The following is a 19,721-nucleotide window of genomic DNA, read 5'->3' as shown; positions in this document are numbered from 1 at the left end:
TTATCAAATGATATTTAAAAATTTGTAAAGGTTTATTGTTAAATTGAGAGTTATTGTTTGTCAAAAGATAAAACACCCAGAAAATGTCACAAATTTAACCCTTTTCCAGGCATAGTGCATAAAGAGACACATAAATGCACACAAATATTCGACCTGCTAAATTTACAATATGCTACAAAATCAATTATTTTAAGTCTTTAAAAATATTATTCGTTTTTAAATTTATCCCTCAAAGGTAAACAATATAATATAATGATTAATTTTGTAGTACCGTATCTGAAGGCCGCCTTACACATGCTCGTTATTAGCATGCTAATAAGAATGTGTATAAGCATGCTAGTCCTGAAGTACCTGTATGTCACTAAATAAGCATGCTTAATAGTAGCACGTGTCCTATACACACATGCTAGTAGGTAACATTTGCTCAATAGTAGCATGCTTTCGTGCTAGTAACTAGCAAGTCTAACAGTAGCTTAAATTTGCGAAGCCTGGAAAAGGGCTAGGTTAGGTAAATAGATAGTTAAAAATAAATTTCTCTGAAGACAACATCTCGCAGATCCATTTTTTAGACTATTCAAATAAAATAATTCCCCGTTGTGGAGAAAATTAACCTAATTATTAAACTAACGAGAACTTTGGAAGTTTTTCATAATTTATTTATTAACATTTAGATCAAAGATTTTTCTGTAGGTATTCTTGCATCAATAACCAATTTGTAAAGTTTTGTTTAAGTAACCAAGAAAAAAAAAGAAACAACGTCAAGTCTTGAGCAAGCCACGAAACTAATTCAGAAGAAAAAATCCTGGAAGAACAACGTCAACGAAAAAGCCTTCGGGCGTTCACGGCCAATATTTTTAATCAAAGTTACGAAAGCAAACGGAAAATAATAAATGAGACATCAAAATCTGTCGCAGACTTTAAAATTTCTGCTCTTAAAATTTTCACTTATCTTTTGTTGATTGAATTAAAATTGAGGGATATAATTACAACGGCATCAACTTTTATTATTAACATTTAATTTAAAACAAGAAAGGTATATTATATTAATTACAACTTCTTTTATGTTCAGAAGGCGCTCAACACTTTAAATGCGATTTATTTAATTTAGGTAAGTAGTAGGCAGTCGTTACAATATGCATTATACTAAATAGTAAAAGAACACATATGAAAAAGCATTTTAAAGAATTAAGTTTTAATGTCAAAATATACACACATTGGATCTTTTGCTTTTATACCTATCTGTTTTTATTTTTTATTAAATATGATAATGTTACCTCACCATGTATCCAACTTTGAAAATTTAGAAACACCGAATACAACTGCGACATTTCATTAAAAGCCGTTGAGTTCGTTTCAGTGCAAAAATACCCGTCCATTTGCAGACATAACACCTATTCCATCATGGTTACAGCCCATCATAGTAGTTTTAGCTTTATCATTATCACCCGTGAGTATCTCACACGTATCCCCAGCTCCCTTATCTCGTTAATTCAAGTGTGTAGTTACACCAAACTTGTGCTATCATCGACTATTCAGGCAGCTAGAATCCTGTGGGGGGCCGGGGTCCTATATTGGGTATCGTCGCTAGCTGGCCGCAGGAACTTAGCTCATGTCTTAATGAATTTGGTCAGAATAACGGAATTGGGGCTGACATTAGAGCGGCTTCCGGCGGAGAACCGATATGTCCGAAACATAGGCCATATGGCCCATATGGGCGTCATTGCTCTTGTTTTGTTTTGTTTTAATATTTAATGTTTATTTGGGTACAAACGGTACAATATGGCTGATTACAAATGAAAACTTAGATAATACACCAACCAGTAAAGTTACCACAGGTTATTATTACATATTACTAACCTTAGGAATAAAGTAATAACTAATAAAGTAAAGTAATAATTTAAAAATAAATCTTAAATCTTTGCAAATAAAATGTACGAATGTTTGAATATCGGATCCATTATATTTAACATCTGATACCTATCGATATCAGACCGAATGACGTCGAAAGCACTTTTTTTTTCTACAATAAACCAGGATCGAAAATAAAAATTGAAAGATTTTTGTGACGGACTAAACAATACTTGTGGTGCACTCTGACCGCATTATAAACTCTCGTCAAATTTTTGCTCACCCAACATCATAATTTCTATCTTCCGACGCAAAAAGAGGGGTGTTAATAATTTGACGCCAATGTCTGTTTGTCTGTCTGTGGCATTGTAGCTTTAAAACAGATGGACCGATTTCAATCCAGTTTTTTCACATGAAAGCAAATTTCCTTGTGGTGGTCCTTAGCTATGTTAAATAAAAATCGGTTTTGTCATTTTTGAGATATTGAACTTTGTAACCTAACCAACAAAAAGTCGGAAAACCCTCGACTTTGTCAAAGTTTAATATCTCAAAAACAGTTAAACCGATTGTAATGAAACATATCTATGTATGCTTGAAAACTTGCTTTCAAATAAAAAACCGCATTCAAATCGGTCCACCCGTTTAAGAGCTACGGTGCCACAGACAGACACACAGCGGTCAAACTTATAACACCCCTTTTTTGCGTTGGGGACTAAAAATGACAATGTTGAGAGGTTTCAACTTTTCTACATAAGTTGATTATTTGTCATTGTTTGTATCTTTGCAATTTGTTTTGTTTGCATTTGAAATTGATAAAACTTTTTTTAATAATTTTGTAACTTTTATTAATCAGTGTGTATACTCTTGTACCCAATCAACAAGTTACGACTTAGGTATGTTACAAATTTGAAATAGAGGTTATTGCTTTCTGCTTCTCAAATACCTTTCCTTGTTACATACGGATTACAAATGCTATATTTTTAATTGCATTGTACGAATTACGCAAATTTTAAGAAACGGACCGTATTATTTTAAAAACCCCCGACTTTGTTACTTCATAATTCAATATCTCAAAAACAGTTGAACCGATTTTGATAAAACATGTCTAAGAACCATCGCTACAGAACCAGCTTTCAAATTAAAAACCGCATTCAAATCGATCCACCCGTTTAAGAGCTACGGTGCCACAGACAGAAGACAGACACACAGACATAGCGGTCAAACTTATAACACCCCTCTTTTTGCGTCGGGGGTTAAAAAAACCGAGATGAAATGAACTGATTTGTTGCTTACCATATTATTATTAGGTATTCACCACTTTCTACTACCATCTTATTTCACTTGAGAAAATTGCGCAAAAGCCATATATCGAGCTTTCCTTTCCATTAAGGAAGTTATATTTAATGAAAATTGGTTATTACAAAACCATGTAGGTAGTCAAAAGCGGCTCACATCCATTCTAAGAAGAAGGAAAACGACGTTTAAATGATGCTGCCGCATAAAACTTGTACCTGTTTACTTGTATTGCTTCAATTATAAGTCTTTTACTAACAGTAGGCAAAATATTAGGTAAAAAATCGGCAAAGTACAAGTCAAAATTTGTGCACCTACGGTTCTACGTTTAAAAAATTCAATCCCCTGCATCGATGTCGGTACGTCTGGTTGATTTTCAAACTATATATATGCTAGCGATCTTATAAATAAAAGCGAATAATGAATAAAAGGAAGTGGATAAAATAAAGAAAGTCTACAATCAGAAGTACTTATGTCTCATTTTTTACCTCCCTTTCCCCAAAACTACATCCGCACTAAGCCGGTGCGCACTAAGCTATAAGCATTAAGGTCACAGCTCATTAGATCCACCCGGCACCCGATCAGCACCGCCTCGCCGCGAGCGGTTAGTATTCGTGATATGGATTTGTATGGGCATGCGCTCAATTGCGCTCATTACATCGACTCCGTAGCGTCACCGGATTGCCTCGCTCGCGAGGTGTCCACGCGCGGACGGCGAGTAGACCACTCGGTGATAGCTCGCTGCTCGTACGCTTGCCTCGCGTGAACCGCGCGCGGTCGGCACGGCGCTCCCCACCCTCATTTCATAATAGGCTACTCGGAAAATCGTAGACCACGCGACGTCCACTCGTTGATCACGCGACGTTCACTCGTTGACTACGCGAGGTCCACTCGTTGTTAACGCGGCGTCCACCCGTGGACCACCTGTCGACAACGAGTGGACGCCGAAAGTCGAGGCGGTGCTGGTCGGGTGCTGGGTGGCTCTAATGAGCTGTGACCTTTAAATAGTTATATTTTCTTTCGAGAAAAATCATCTAACTGATAGTGAAAACCACATTACAAGTAAAATATGTTGCGTAGCTTAAAATATAGCTTATCTACATCATCATCCATCATCAACGGTGAAAAATCGATCAAAAAGAAGTTTTTCGCATTTATCTCTAAAAAGTGACAATTAGCATTTACGTCAGTATTGTATTAGTGGTGCAACATACATACAGACAAACAGACAGACAGACAGACAATGGTAAGTGACTTTATTTTATATAATATTAATTTGATATTATGATATGATTTGATAATAATTATACACAGGGAAGTTTGACGTGAATCGAAGTTTGACGTGCTTCTCCTAAGTAAACTATTTCGATTATTCACTATATTGGAACACAAAAGGTATTGACACGTGGCAAGTGACTTGAGTCAAGATTCTGTCACGACCGAGTCGTCGAGCTCTGTGCCGACGTGACCTTACAGCTTATTCAAGAGGATACCAAATTAATTATGAACAAGGTTGCTTCCACTGAATAATCTGGAACTAAGACAGTTGGAGCCAAGAAATAAAGTTTTTGGTTGGTGTATTACGAATTCTTATTCAAAACAAATTTCGTCAACACTGGTACAGGACTAATACAGAATAAAAATATGGAAACTATATTTTCTGTCACTTAAATTTAGATATGTCACTAAACTGCGATATTCTAATTATTATATCTATCCCTAAGAAATGTATTGGTCATCAAATTAATCAAATCTGTCTCTAAGTATGAGTCATCAGATTAATGTAAACCTGTATCCTAAATTATAGTTTGATCATCAAAATTCGATCACCAAAATAATAGATCTGTCACCTAATAAATACATCAGTTCCTTAATTCGATGCTTCTACCTATTCTACTAAGGCAGGTCTGGTTAGGTACGACGACGAGCGAAGCGAGGAGGAGTGTTAGGTAGAACTGCGACCCTCAGTGCGCGAGCAAAACGAGCGTGCCGAGGCAGCGGCCGGCGAAGTGCCAGAACCGAACATTTTTTTGCTAATACTTGTAGGTATGATGAATATAAATGCTTGTAGTAGGTACTTGAGTCTTGGATGTTTGTATGTATTTAAGTATATAATATGTATGTATGTCTACCCGTTGTTTAGCACCCATAGAACAAACTTTGCTTAGTTTGGGGCTGGGTCAATTAGTGTAATTTGTGAGAAGATATTATTATTATTATTTCATTCATTGTATATCATTATCGTCAAATTTCAGTTCAATTATTTGATGATCAATATTATTTTCCAGTGATTATAATTAATTTTTAGGAAGCCATTTCTATATTGTTTGGTGGTAAAGTTTTAGTGACTCATCTTTTATTTTGGAATCCAATATCAATATAATTATATTGATGATCAATATTATTTCCGAGTAATTTTTAATAGTTATTTGTGCAACAAGAGAGCAAAGTCGTTTTTTGGTGCGAGTGTTGATTTTGAATCCCGATTAAGCGAAGGATTCTACAATTGAATCACGAGCGACAGCGAGTGATTCCAGGTTTGAATCCTGAGGTCAGCGAGGGATTTAAACACACGAGATGCAAAAAAACTGGTCTCGTATGACACATACGACTTTTCACCTGAGCAGCGAGAACATTGAAATTAAAGGTTAAAATAAGGATACATAAACATAATTATATAGATAAATACATATTTAAATCCCATATTAATCATCCAGGACCCGAGAACTAACATTCGTATTATTCATATAAATATCTGCCCCGGCTGGGAATCGAACCTGGATCTCAAGCTTCGTATTCGGGTTCTCTAACCACTTGGACATATTATATACTTAGAATAGATGAAATAATAGTAATAAAAGAGATTTTTTTGATACGTTACGCTCGTTGTCAGCACGTTCAGCACTATCTCTCGTCTGGGTGAGCAGTTAGATGCGAAAGAATGTGACGTCTGTCGACGAAACATAGATGTCGCTAGTGCTGCTGCTTAAGTAGAAATAAGCAACCTGAGGTATGCATAGAAAAAAATCGTGTCTAGATTCCTGTCCAGCAGTGGTGTAGTGGTTATAGCACGCAGCACGGATTGCTGAGGACCTGGGTTCGATTCCCAGTGCTGGTTTCTTTTTCTGGTTTTTCTGTGCATCCATGTCTCAGTTTGTATTTTCGAGCAAACTATGACCTCCAGACGGCTATTAGGCATTTGTCCTCTTTGTTTACAATTCATTTTGTTCGTTCGTTGGCGATTAATTGGTTTTCTTGGATTCGTTATTGGTTTGCTAGATTATTTTAAATGTCGCTTGATTTCGTTTCATTGATTCGAATTATTAAAAAAACGCCAGTAAAAGTCTTTATGTTCTGTTGTAGACTTCATAGAAAAAGTGCAGAACCAAGTCCAAAGTATCTAAGTACCTACTTTAGCGATATAAATGATAAATTGCTCATAGATATATCCAACAATGGATGTATAGATAGGTACGACAGCATTACGGCTAAAAAAATGTACCTACTTATTTTTTTTGACATTAAGATTTTGTGAACAATTTTTAAAGGCAGAGTCAATATAATATTTGTGTCAATACAATTTATTTAAACCTCTCTTAAATCCAAGATATTCGTTAAAATTAAAAACATACTTTTGTCATAGTGAAAAAAGGTCAGTGCAGAAGAGAATCAATGAAGCGACTAAATTCCTTTCGCTGCGACATTTTTCATCATTTGTTGAATAAAATTGTTTGGTGTGAGTGTGACTAGCGTGCGGCTGCGGCTTTTTTTTAAGACTAAAAAAAATGCTACCTAAAAATTACGTTTTTTTTTTTTGAGTAGGTATCTTTATTTCTCCCTTTTTAGTGATTCGCAGCCAAATTACATCTCACAACGATTCCATTAAGCCTAAACACGGCTTAGTTACGTTGTTTTATAACAAAATTCCGTTGCCTACCTTCCGGCTTCAGCGTCAGATCAGTTCGAAAGAATCATTAACTTAAAGCTTCTTCTTAGTCGCTTATCTAGGTATATTAATCATGATCGTTTATAGACGAGCGAGCATTACTTAGCTTTGATGAGTTCCATTGGTGGTCATCTACGGTCTTCTTCATCAGGTCCAGTTAACAAATGATACTTTCTGAATGTAAATGTTTATCTTAATGCAAAAAATGCCAAAATCCCCATAGGTAAGCATAAAATTTGAGGTTTGCCCTCGATTTCCCTAGGATCCCATCATCAGATCTTGACTTGGTGACAATGGGACCACCTTTTTTTTATGGTATAGGGGGCAAACGAGCAGGCGGATCGCCTGATGGTAAGCGATTACCGTCGCCCATGGACACCTGCAACACCAGAAGAGTCACAAGTGCGTTGCCGGCCTTTAAGGTAGGAATACCACCTCAGAAGAGTTCTCTTTCGAATAAAAAAGACTGAGTAATCGGTGAACATACATAAAAAAAATACAAACATCGGAACCCTTCTTTCCTCCTCCTCCTCCTCCACCCACCCACCACCTCCTTTTTTTGAAGTCGGTTAAAAATAACAAAAGATGGAACCGACTACAAAACCCTTGAAAATATTTTTCTACGTCCCTACTAGCTCGAAGTTTGCGACTCAGCACGACCCAGCAGGAGGGATTGAAACCCATAGTACGTAGGTAAGGTTGACGACTATTGTTCCACTCCTGCTGGCTCGTGGAGAGTCACCGACTTCGAGCTAGTAAGTATCTAGAAAAATATTTTCAAGAACTTTAAGTCGGTTCCATTTTTTGTTATTTTTTTATTTTTTCGAGTCGGTTTTAATTTTTTGTTATATATTAATTTATAATGTAGTACAGTATTGTATCAGTTGCTATTTGTTCTTTTTCATCACACTTGCTTGTAAACAGTGTCATAACATGCAGGCTACCTTGGTTGCAAACCCCCAAATAAAACCTTGTCATGAAATCTGTGGTCGGTAAATGAGTCATTGCGCGTACACATTTTCTTGTCATGAAGCCCAAGGTCGGTCGCATCGCATGAGTCAGGGCTCGTACTGATGGCGCGTGCGTGCGCTCCTGCTGCAGGACTACATGGTCTACATGCACACGCACGTTGCGGCGCATGCTGCGGGAGGGGGAGGGGGAAAACGGCGCTACCAAGAGCGCAGCCTAGGTATCGCCAATATTTGGAACAATTATATTTTTTCTTTTAGAAATATAAAATTTTACTCGCAAATGTGATGAAAAACATTGTATGTCGCACGGGCGGTACTAGAATTACGAACATCGACTCATTAAAGCCCTCAGTCTTCGAGTTCGGGCTTCTAATAGACTCTCGTTCGTAATTCCTTATTTAGCGCCCTTAAGACACAATGTACTTACTATTGTATACCAATTAAAATAATAATATTAATTGGAAAATAAGAATTGTAAAATACCTGAAGAATCAAACTTCAAAGTTACTTGATGAGACAACTTTGTGTAAGGTACAATAATAAAATATGTATTTAACAGGTACGAGTAAAAGTTCAGTTTGAATATGGTACGCTACAAATTTAGGTCCGTACTGTGATCGTAGGAAGCTTGAAAGCTTTTTTACAACTCCTTTTAAAATGCCGTCTTTTTCTTAAGACATGTTCACCCAGGCGTGTTTTATCTTCGCTATTTGAAAAAGAGTTTTATATCTAGAAATCTAGATATTCAGAAAAAAATATGTTTTAACCGTGACTTAATATGTTTTTCATGTTAAAGGAAACAAAATATTAACATTTCTAAGTACTCCACCCTCTGTTTGGAATTACCTATGTTCTAACAGTATATCAATTATAGATAACACAATTTACATTTCGTTTTCATTGGTTTATTTTTTATTTTAAGTACCTAGCCATGCCCCAAATCAAATCATATCAGGCTTTTATTTAAAATATTTACAGTACTTAACAATTACAATCCTAAATCAACGTATTTTTAGGATCACTATTATGTTGCAGAAAATCGAATGTCATAATTTTGTTACACATAACAACCCTGAGCAGAATCATCATATCACCGAACTACTACTACTACTTTTTGCATATATTTTTTCGCATACTATCGTTTCACATAATATTTCTATGTCCGAATAGTTATTACGCAGAAAGATATACCTATCTCATAGTATTTAGTTTGCATACGGATTAAAAGCAGAATAACATTTTATTAAACTTTACTTGCAGTTAAATGACGGTTATTTTTAGCCTAACCTTTATTGGAAGCAGTAAGATTCTGGCGCTTCGCCGGCCGCTCCAGCGGAACGCTCGCTCCGCTCGCTCGGCTCGCACGCCGTTGTGGCCGCAGTTCTAACCTAACCCAACCTACTTATGAAGCTGCTGTTCTGTTCTGGCGCTACGCTTGCTGCTTTTACAGCACGCTTACTTTTCTGGCCTTAATTTTAACTTAGCCCATTTTTATATGGTAGCTGCTCGTTTTTTAACCATGTTTTTATGCCATGTTAAGGTCAGCACTATTTTAAATTCCGTAAAATTGTATTGTCCAAACTAGTATTTCGCTATGCCATTATGCCATATAAAAATCGGCGATACTATTGTTCTGCTATTTAATATTCTGCAGAAGTATATTCGGCGATAGCAGTGTTCTGCAATTTAATATTCTGAGAAAATGTCTATTATTCGAACTGAGTTATGATTATGTAAAAGTATCATTCGGCTAAAAAAATATGAGATATCGGTTATGCGAAGTGTATTTCGGAGAATCGATATTATGCAAGATAAAGGCAACCCGTCTTTTTAATATGCACAAAATAGTCTGTAAAATAAATATAGGTACTATAATATTATTATAATTTATAGCGTTCACTGAATTGCAATACCGAAAAACTCCATGTTTTAATTAAAATTTTGGGGGCGACCTTAGGTTAAAGCCATTCGTTTTTTAGATTTAGGTATTCTCGTTGCTGTTTACTGCTAATGAGCCTTATACGGTGATGATCTAATAAAAAAACTGGAATATCATTCGCTGAAACTTTCTGATTTTGATTAATTTTTGAAAACTGTTAAGTTGCCTTGTTCGATTGAAAATTATCAACAATATTACCGGACAAACTCTCTAAACACTGCCTTAGAAAGAAATACTATGAACTGTCCGTTGAAGAAGGCACTACTTAATGGAGGGTCCTTTTCATAGCTAATAAAATACAGAATGTTTGCACCTCCTTTACTTCTTAATGTTAAAAAGTAAGTAGGTAGATGAGGTAAAATTGGAGCAACTGCAAAAAACCGACCAAGAGCGTGTCGGACACGCCCAAAATAGGGTTCCGTAGCCATTACGAAAAAAATAAGTAATATTTTTCTAAGGATTTCGTATTTATGAGTAAAACTACTAATAATTTTCAAGCAAACTTAGCCGTTATAGTTTTCCTTAAAAGTTTGATATACTTACTACCATCTTGATTTTTTTCAATTTTTTCCACCCACCGGTGTAGATTTTAGAGGAGGTAAGGGGTCGACGGTCGATTTTAATGAAAATTTGCACTTTAAAGTTGAATATTTCACAAAAAAATCAATGAATCGAAATATCGTCTTAGCGAACCCCTAATGGTTTTATTTTTATTTTAGTGTGTGATATCTCACACTATAGGGGAAAAAAATCACCCCCACTTTACGTCTATGGGACCTCCCATGTGTGTCCGGCGGGGGGTCGGCAGCCCTGACTAAAACTCGTCGCAAATACTGCGCTCGCGCGGCTAACGTTCGGGCGGCTTCGGCCATTTCCGCCACAGCGCTCGCGCAAGGGAACTGCTGTGCTCCTGCTTTCGTCTTCGCGACGGTCGCAGCCAGAGCGTCTGAGAGAGCGTCGGAGCACCGGAGTGCTCGGGATTTTAAGCCGGAGTGTTGGGCGCTCCCCCTAAAACATTTTTTTTTTCAGTTTTTTATTATACTATTTTGTCGGCATGGTTTACATATATATCCGTGCAAAATTACAGCTTTCTAGCATTGAGAGTCCCTGAGCAAAGCCACGGACGGACGGACAGACAGACAGACATGGCGAAAGTATAAGGGTTCCGTTTTTGCCATTTTGGCTCCGGAACCCTAAAAAGGTGTATCCGTTTGTATATCACAAAGATGTGTTTGTGTGACTTTGAAATTCACATCAGAATAAACCGACTGTGGCCTACGAGTAAATAATTAAAACATAGATAGTACTCGTCAAACTGAACAACATTATTTCAGCGACTTAAAAATAATGGAGTCTTAAGATTTTTCCTTTTTCATACAGTTTAAATACAGTTATCAATGTACGACATCCTAGAACCCAACTGACGTCGCCTGTCTCGCTACAAACATCTAACATTTTGCTTTACATTGGTTCCTTGAAAAAACTTTAATGTCAAAATACCACAAACGGGACTGATCACTCTAAAGGTAAACGTCCACTTGTCGGTATCGTACGCATCGGACGCATTGCACGCAACGGATCATAGTATTCTTTGTATAGAAACTCATATAAGTGCGTCCACCTGTCCGCATCGTAAGCATCGCACATGTCTATACAAAGCAACAAATCCGATACCTCCGAAGCGTACGATGCGGATATGTGGACGCCTACCTTAAAACACACGAGTAATATTTACCTCGACGTTTCAACCACATCACAGTGGCCGTGGTCACGAGTAGACTGAAGTGTAGGGTGTCAAGTCTGTCTAGCAGCGCGAGTCCTTGGAACTACTCGCACTTGATCACAAAAAGTACCGACACTCGTATCTCGAACTACCCGCACTTGGTCATTTTTATTTGTCCCCCATCACACCGACACACAACACTAACAATGTTCGACCGTCCCTCCGAACATTCATATCCCGCGCGACGCCGACACTAAACTTATTTATAACAGGATTCCACGAAAACGAAAGCATAATATATGTCGGCGGCCGATCGAAAAATCCGCCAGATCACGAAATTCCTAGGCATATCGTGAAATGCCGCCATTTCATGAATTAGCTAAGGGACATCCGCCATATCGTTCAAAACTCACCGTTTAGCGATTTGCTTAGTGACGTTTAGGCAGATCATGAAATTCCTAGGCATATCATGAAGCGCCGCCATAATTTAAGGCAGATAATACTAAATTCCTCGGCACCTATCATGAAACGCCGCCATATAGTTTCTGGCACTATGCCGCCAACGGCCGCTGCCGCGGCGTGCGTCGATAATTTTTACTAACCACTCCTCGCTTCGCTCGCCGTACCTAAATTTTTCTTCTTATAAGAATAAGAATAGCGACGAATGCGTTGCTCTGATCGATCTGCCGTATTATTTCTCAGGCACATCGTGATATGCCTGGTCAACGTTTAGGCATATCATGAAATGCCGGCGTTTCACGATATGCCTAGGAATTTCGTGATCTGGCGGATTTTACGATCGGCCGCCGACATATACATCGTCCCGGTTGAAATTTTTGTGCTTTTTTATTTTAACCGCTTCACGCACCATTCTTGAGTAGAAATGACGTTCCGTGGAGAGGATCTGTTTGTGGTATTTTGACTATGAATGAAAATCACGAAAGTTTAAAACGTTATAGACTCTAAATGTGTGATAAAAATAAAAAACTAATTATTTTTAAAAGTCGCTAACTAAAGTTGTTCAGTTTGACTAGTACGATCTATTTTTTAATTATTTGCTCATGTTACAGGCTATACACCCGGAATATTGATGTTTTGTATTGAAGTTAATATTATGTTGGTACTTAGAAAAAACCTGATGTTTTAATGAAATTTAATTAGAATCCCAACTAATTAGTAACATGGTAGCTCCAGTCTTAAGTATTATTTTTACTGTGAACACGATATTAAACAGCATGATATTTAAATGTAATCTAGAAAATAAATATAACGCCTGCAAAAGTTTAATATCTCTGCTAATTGAGTCTCGATAGCGATCTACAACTAATTAAGAGCCGGTATCCAGCCAAGAGTATTTTTTTTTCGTTCAATTTAATTTCTTTAGAGGTTTACGTGATTAATTCTAAGAAGATTCACATGATCCCCCAATCACAAATAGGATTTCAAAAGTAGTCCCCTGATATTGTCATTAACAAATAAGCGTTAGTTTTTATGAACTTCTTGTTATTTAGGTATCCCAATTACCATAAAAAAAGTAAGATTTTTAAAACAAATTAAGGTATATAATTAGATAGGCACAATATACTTGCAAGTGTTATAATGTAACTAATACCTGTCATTAACTAAGTATTATTGATTGATACAAATTATGTACAGTCAAGTTCATAAACTTGTGAGCAAAAATTTTATCAAAAATATCTGAACACGACTCTATTGTTAACGGCGTGTTCAGATATTATTGATCAAACATTTGCTCACAAGTTTATGAACTCGACTGTACGAGTTATCTTTAGTTATAACGTATAAAGAAAAACGTTTACCATCTCATTTTATGTTAGTAGGTATCAAAAATATGATGTATGACATATCCGTCTAATATTATAAATGCAAATGCAAAAGTTGGTAAGTCTGTTTGTTTGTTACCTTATCACGTTTAAACCGCCGAAACGATTTAGATGAAATCCGGCATACAGTTAGTTTAAGTCTCAGGATCTTTCCTGAAAGCTATCCTATGTTCTTACATATGATAGTTTTTATCCCAAAAATTGCATAATTCCCGCCACACTTTAAAAAAAGTGGACGTTAAAAAGATATCTTTTAACATCCACTTTTTAGAAGTGTGATTTTGTAAGCTAGCAAAATTTTTCGATATCTTAAAATTTCTTAGAAAAATATTGAAATCCTTTTGAACACTCGTTAAAACAACTCTATTCATTTGAAACAAGCAGTTGAACAGCTTAATGTAGCGTCGCGTCGTTGCAGTACCATAAAGGAGTTTTTCTTAAGAAATGCATCTCAGCGAAAAGATAATGAATAGAGAAACTTGCAACTTGAATTGCATGTTCAAGCTGTATTTATTTAAGACTGTGAGTTAGTTTTGTTGAATTTTACTAAGCTCTCATGTGCGCGTTGGAATGTAGGCAGAGAAAATGATTTATGTTAGAAATGAAATGAAGCCGTAAAGAATTTCAAATGATAAATAGTATGAATACCTAGTACTGGTATTTATAGATCATTAATAGTTATTTGTTATGCAAGGCGTAAAGTTACTGTTTGGCACGAGTGCTTTATTTAAACCGAGCAAGCGAAGGATTGTAGGGTTGAACCACGAGCGAAGCGAGTGGTTCAAAAGAAGAATCCTGAGCCTAGTCGAGGGTTTTAAAGGCACGAGATGCTAAACAACTTTACAGCCGAGTGGAACACACAATTTTTCTCCTCACGACAGCGAGAATAATAGTAGGTAGATGGAAGAAAATAAATTGAACACTTATAAAAGCCATAGTTTAGACGAGTAAAGTCGCGGATAAAGGCTGGTTACTAAGCAATTCTGTAAATATTTTTATCAATTGAATAGTGAAGTTTAATATCTACCCCGAAAGTGTTTTCAATCTTCAGTGGTTTACGGCCTTTTTTGTCTGAAAAGAAAAACGGGAAGCTTTTTGCCACATGCAGGGAGTTAGCAAACCGTCGCCAAGCGGTCAGAGTATAGGATTTATAGCCGCCTAATGCGCCATGATTTACACAGGCCATAATTAAATGCGGCCCTCGGCACTCTCGTTGAAAATTTTGTCGACAGTTATATTATTAAGAAAAATGTAGGTGTCACAATAGATTACTGCATAATAACTGGAGTGCTGGAGAAATCTTGCACAGGATTTGACAGTACCTTTACCAAAGTTATGACGATTGTAAATCTTGTCGTGTAAGTCTTGACAAAATGGGCCCGCGTGGAAACTACCGCCCAAGTCCTCTTATTCTGGAAGGAGGCCTGTGCCCTGCAGTGGGACGTATATAGGCCGACGCGACGACGACGAAATCTTATACGTGTATAAAAAAATATTTTCATTTAAATATTTTTAATTTTCATTTGTTTCCTGAAACTGTGTAGGTAGGTAGGTACATATATTTTGACGAGTTGACCAGATTGCATAGTGGTTATAGAACCTGACAATGAAAGCTTGTGGTGCCGAGTTCGATTCCCAATCGGAGCAGATATGACTGACTTGAATGTCTGAAATAATCCGCTTGTTTTGTCGTGTTGAAAATATCTTGCCTCGACATTACATACCTAAATATGACAAATGGAGTCTACTAGCTAAAATCTAAACATTTTCTTAGAGTTATTCAGAAAATCATAGATTTCTTAAAGAAATTAAGATTTTATTCCTCCTAACAAGAAATTTATGTCTGCGAATTCATTAATTTTAATGAACAAATGATTAGCGCTAATGAGATACTTACGCATACTCAAATTAGTTTCATTAATTAATTTCAATGGAAAATCTATAAACATCTTTTTTTTAATTGCCGACTGTGTGCTGAAGAGAGTAATTTTGGTGTGACGGAGACTTTACGAAATATATTTTTTATTCACAGCTCTTTTCCACAGTCGTAGAAGTTTACAATCGGCTCATAGTCCAATGCGAGGTACTCGTAAACCATAGTGAAAAAAAAGCAATTCTATATATTTTTAAACTGTTCGTTCAAGATTAGAACGAAAGCGTTTTCAATTTGACCCAAAACAATACTGGCCACTTTCATTAGAAGGGTACGATCCAATGGCAATAAAGGTTCCATTTGAGGCTTGTGTGTGCCGTCTTACAACCTCTATATGGCTCTAACTGGCTGCACGGAACTTGGGACAAGTTTGATTGGGGTCTAAAATTAATTCTCTCCGGGGACATCCCGATGTAATTTCGTGAACAGTTATCAAGTGACTTGGAAGTGCTTGGGCGCTACCGAACGTAGACGCATTGTGGTAGAATTAGAGTATTTCCGTATTTCCGAGACCCATTACCCTAACCATAGTTTGCAAAAGGTGGTCTGTGCAAGGCTACATTGATCGTTCACGAAAATTGGTTCTGGCGAGGTTCGAATTTAAGGATACACTTCTATTGACGCAGACAGGAAAAGTGTAGAACTGAAAAATAACATTATTTGGCAATCCGTGTAAAAAAAGGCTGAATAGCCTGATAGGCAATTGGTTTCAGCTGTGCAGTCTAAAGCAGAGAATCATGTAGGTTTGACGCTGGCCTTACACCGCTGAGTTTCACGGAATTTATGTACAACCATGAGCTTTTTGTCGAAGAAAAATGTCACGAGGAAACCTTTGCAGGTTCATATTCAATGGTGTGTAAAGTTCCTGATAAAAATATAGTAAAATTAAAAAAAATAAGGAGAGCCCCGACCAACCCATTTAAAATGATCTAACACTGCGTATGTATATTTAACTTTAAAAGAAGACTGCTATCACTGGATTTCTAGATATATTTTCGTTTATAACGTATATTTTGGCACATTTACAAATTTGTACAGAATCCTTGATAGGTACGCTTATTATGACTGGCACTTAGTCTGTGTTTTAATTAATACTGATGTACACAAAGAATCACATTCAACCTAACTAGACGCTCAAGCTTGCCAGCGCACAACATTGCCAGATGCCATTATTGTCAACGCACTCTGAATAACAATTGTTTTCACCCCTCGAGAGAGAAAGAGATGGTGAATGTGATTGTGAGCGCCTGCGTGTTAGACAACCGTCATGGTCTCAGGTCCTGGCCTTAGAGGTATACTACGAAGTGCAAAATTCGAACTTCGTATCTCGCCGTCCCGCTTACGTTAATATTATTTAATACGAGAGTGAGAGTGACGGTACGAAACGAACTTGGATTTTCGAATTTCGTAGTAGCCCCCCTGAGTTCATCAACGGTTTGTTTTAATTTAATTTAATGTGACGCGGGTCCTGGTCAACAGTGGAATGGAACGCAAACTACTTAAGTACGCTTATTTAGAAGTAATTCTGTGGAAGCCAACTTGCATGGAAATAACTAAGCTTGTTGCAGGAACGGTTTAAATAAGTAAATAAATATCGTGGGATAATTTACCTACTCGCAAATTAAGCAAAGTTATACCGATCAACCCGATCGACATCTTTTGAGCTCTTGTTGAGTGGACATAAAACGTTTTTGATCAGCTAAACCAGATTTCGTGTCGATATTTGTGGGGAGACAGTCACAATGATATTAACTAAATCAACAATCACTTATTTATAGGTACCGATATTGCGTTCGTAAAGCATTATAATACAGAAAAATAAAGAAACATTAGTGACGAAAACATAAGAAAAGAACAATTAAACGCTGTAGGTACACAGAAATATAACACGACAAACATCTATTTTTTTTTGTAATGTTCACGTCGATGACAATTGGTGACAGATGCCTGCTGTAATATGAGAGGTGTATAGAAAAGCTGATCTGTACTCGAGCTAAGGCACTTGTCCCACCGCCGACGATGAGCGAGAAGCGAGTAGAGCGAGTAACTAGAAACGAGTGGGTGAGCAGCGAGAAGCGAGTGTAGTTTTGTCGCTGGCTGTAAGCGAGTGTTCGAGTGCGACGGGCGATTACTCGCTCCACTCGACTCGCTCGTGCAGGGCGGCCGCCAAGCTGACATCGCTGAGCGAGTATCTATAGCTCAGCGAGTTTTATAGCTCTTGTCGCTGCGACAAAAGATGTAAGAGCGAGTTCTCGCCGACAGTGTGAACAGCCAGCGATCAACTATTAATATATGTGTCTCTTTTACTCACACAGGATCTTATATCTTTTGTTCGTTTCTTGAGCGAGAAAATAGTCGATAACCAATCGTTTCCTCGCTGGCGGTGAGACAACTGCCTAAGAGTAAAGGATAAATTACCCGACTGACCGATGGAGGGTAATGTTTTTCTGTTTCTTTGGTCCTCTCTTCAGTATAAACGGCTGGACGGTTTTCAACATTTAAGTATCATTAGATTCGTCAAAACTGTCGCAGTGATATAAGATTTATAATATTTCAATGGCGTCCACGAAAACAAATTATGGAGGGCGATTTTTTTTTTAAATTGTAACTATGTGGGTATCAAACCAAAGCTAACAATTAGCTCATTCTAATTATATTTATGTTGTAACGCTTTAAACACTATTTTTACAGGATCATAAAAAAAGAGGGTGAAATAAAAAAATCAAAAACTAGATTGCCTTAAAAGAAAATAAGTGGTCACGATTTTGAATGGGTCCCGACTGTTGAAATTTTAGTTACTTAACAGAGTTCTAGACTACTAGACTTGTATTTTCCTTTTAGTTTTAATTTTAGCAGGTGGTAGGACCTTGTGCAAGGTCCGCCCAGATTGCTACCACCATCTTGCTCGCTAACCCTGCCGTGAAGCAGCAGTGCTTGCAGTGTTGTGTTTCGGCGTGGAGAGTAAGACAGCCGGTGAAATTACTGGCGCTTGAGGTATTCCATCTTCGGCCTCTAGGTTGGCAACGCATCTGCAATACGCCTGGTGTTGCAGATGTTTATGGGCGGTGGTTATCTCTTACCATCAGGAGACCCACTTGCTCGTTTTCCATCCAGTCGAATAAAAAAAAAAAACGTTTTTTTAAGGTAGTTCGGTTTTGATTTTGTTTTTATTATTTTTCTTTTACTCTTCTAACGTTCTTAACGGTTAATGATTTTGATGTATTTTGCTGTTGTCGTAAGCTCGTACATTTTTTTTCCGATTTAATCAGTAATTTTTAACCCCATCGTAACGTTTTCATGCGTAACTAATTTCATGTGTTTATTATACATGTAACCAATATAAAAAAAAAGTTTTTGTGTTGACTTATAACAAACCAAAAATTGAAAAAAAAAACAAAAAAAATATTTTCAAAAATTCAGCCATCTGAAAACTAAAACTAAAAAAAGAAACCCATAAAATTATGTATTTTTATTTCTGTACTGCCTCAAAGTGCAAAATTAAATAAGGGCCACACTCAGCATGATGCTGCGGCAAGCCACAGCGCAGGTTGTCACTATCAATGGTGACCCTTAAAGTCGGTTAACGTCTAAGGAATGTAAGCCTTTACAGCCATTTGTATGAAAAGCGTCGACTACGCACGCATCCTTTTGAAGCATAATATACTCGTAATAGTCGCAAACACATTGAATAATGTATTGAGAAACCAATCACTTAAACAGGGGTAGTATTTGCTTTCGGAAATTGGAAGATAACCTTGAGATTCTCCTCTTCTTCTTAGTCGTTCACTCTTGACAGAGTGGTCGTGGTCATGCTTTGGTCGATCGATTCCTGTGCCACTGCTGTTGTCGCGACGCGTCGCCAAATAGCCAGATGTCTGGCAGAGTGGGAACCTTGAGATTACACGTGGCATTTAGTATATTGTGTAATTAGTTCACATGACACTTTAACAGGAAGAAATCTTTAGTTGTATCTTGTGTCTTGTCATTGGCAATTTGTAGTGATTAAATGTTAATGAGCCGTGGTGGCCGAGTGGTTTGACCTATGGCCTCTCAAGCAGAGGATCGTGGGTTCAAACCCCGGCTTGCACCTCTGAGTTTTTCGAAATTCATGTGCGGAATTACATTTTAAATTTACCACGAGCTTTACGGTGAAGGAAAACATCGTGAGGAAACCTGCACAACAAACCTGCGAAGCAATTCAACGGCGTGGGAACTACTGCCCAA

This window comes from Choristoneura fumiferana, chromosome 16 (genome assembly GCF_025370935.1).
Source record: "Choristoneura fumiferana chromosome 16, NRCan_CFum_1, whole genome shotgun sequence".
Taxonomy (NCBI): domain Eukaryota; kingdom Metazoa; phylum Arthropoda; class Insecta; order Lepidoptera; family Tortricidae; genus Choristoneura; species Choristoneura fumiferana.
The sequence above is the reverse complement of the archived record's forward strand: the minus strand, read 5'-3'. Positions refer to the sequence as shown.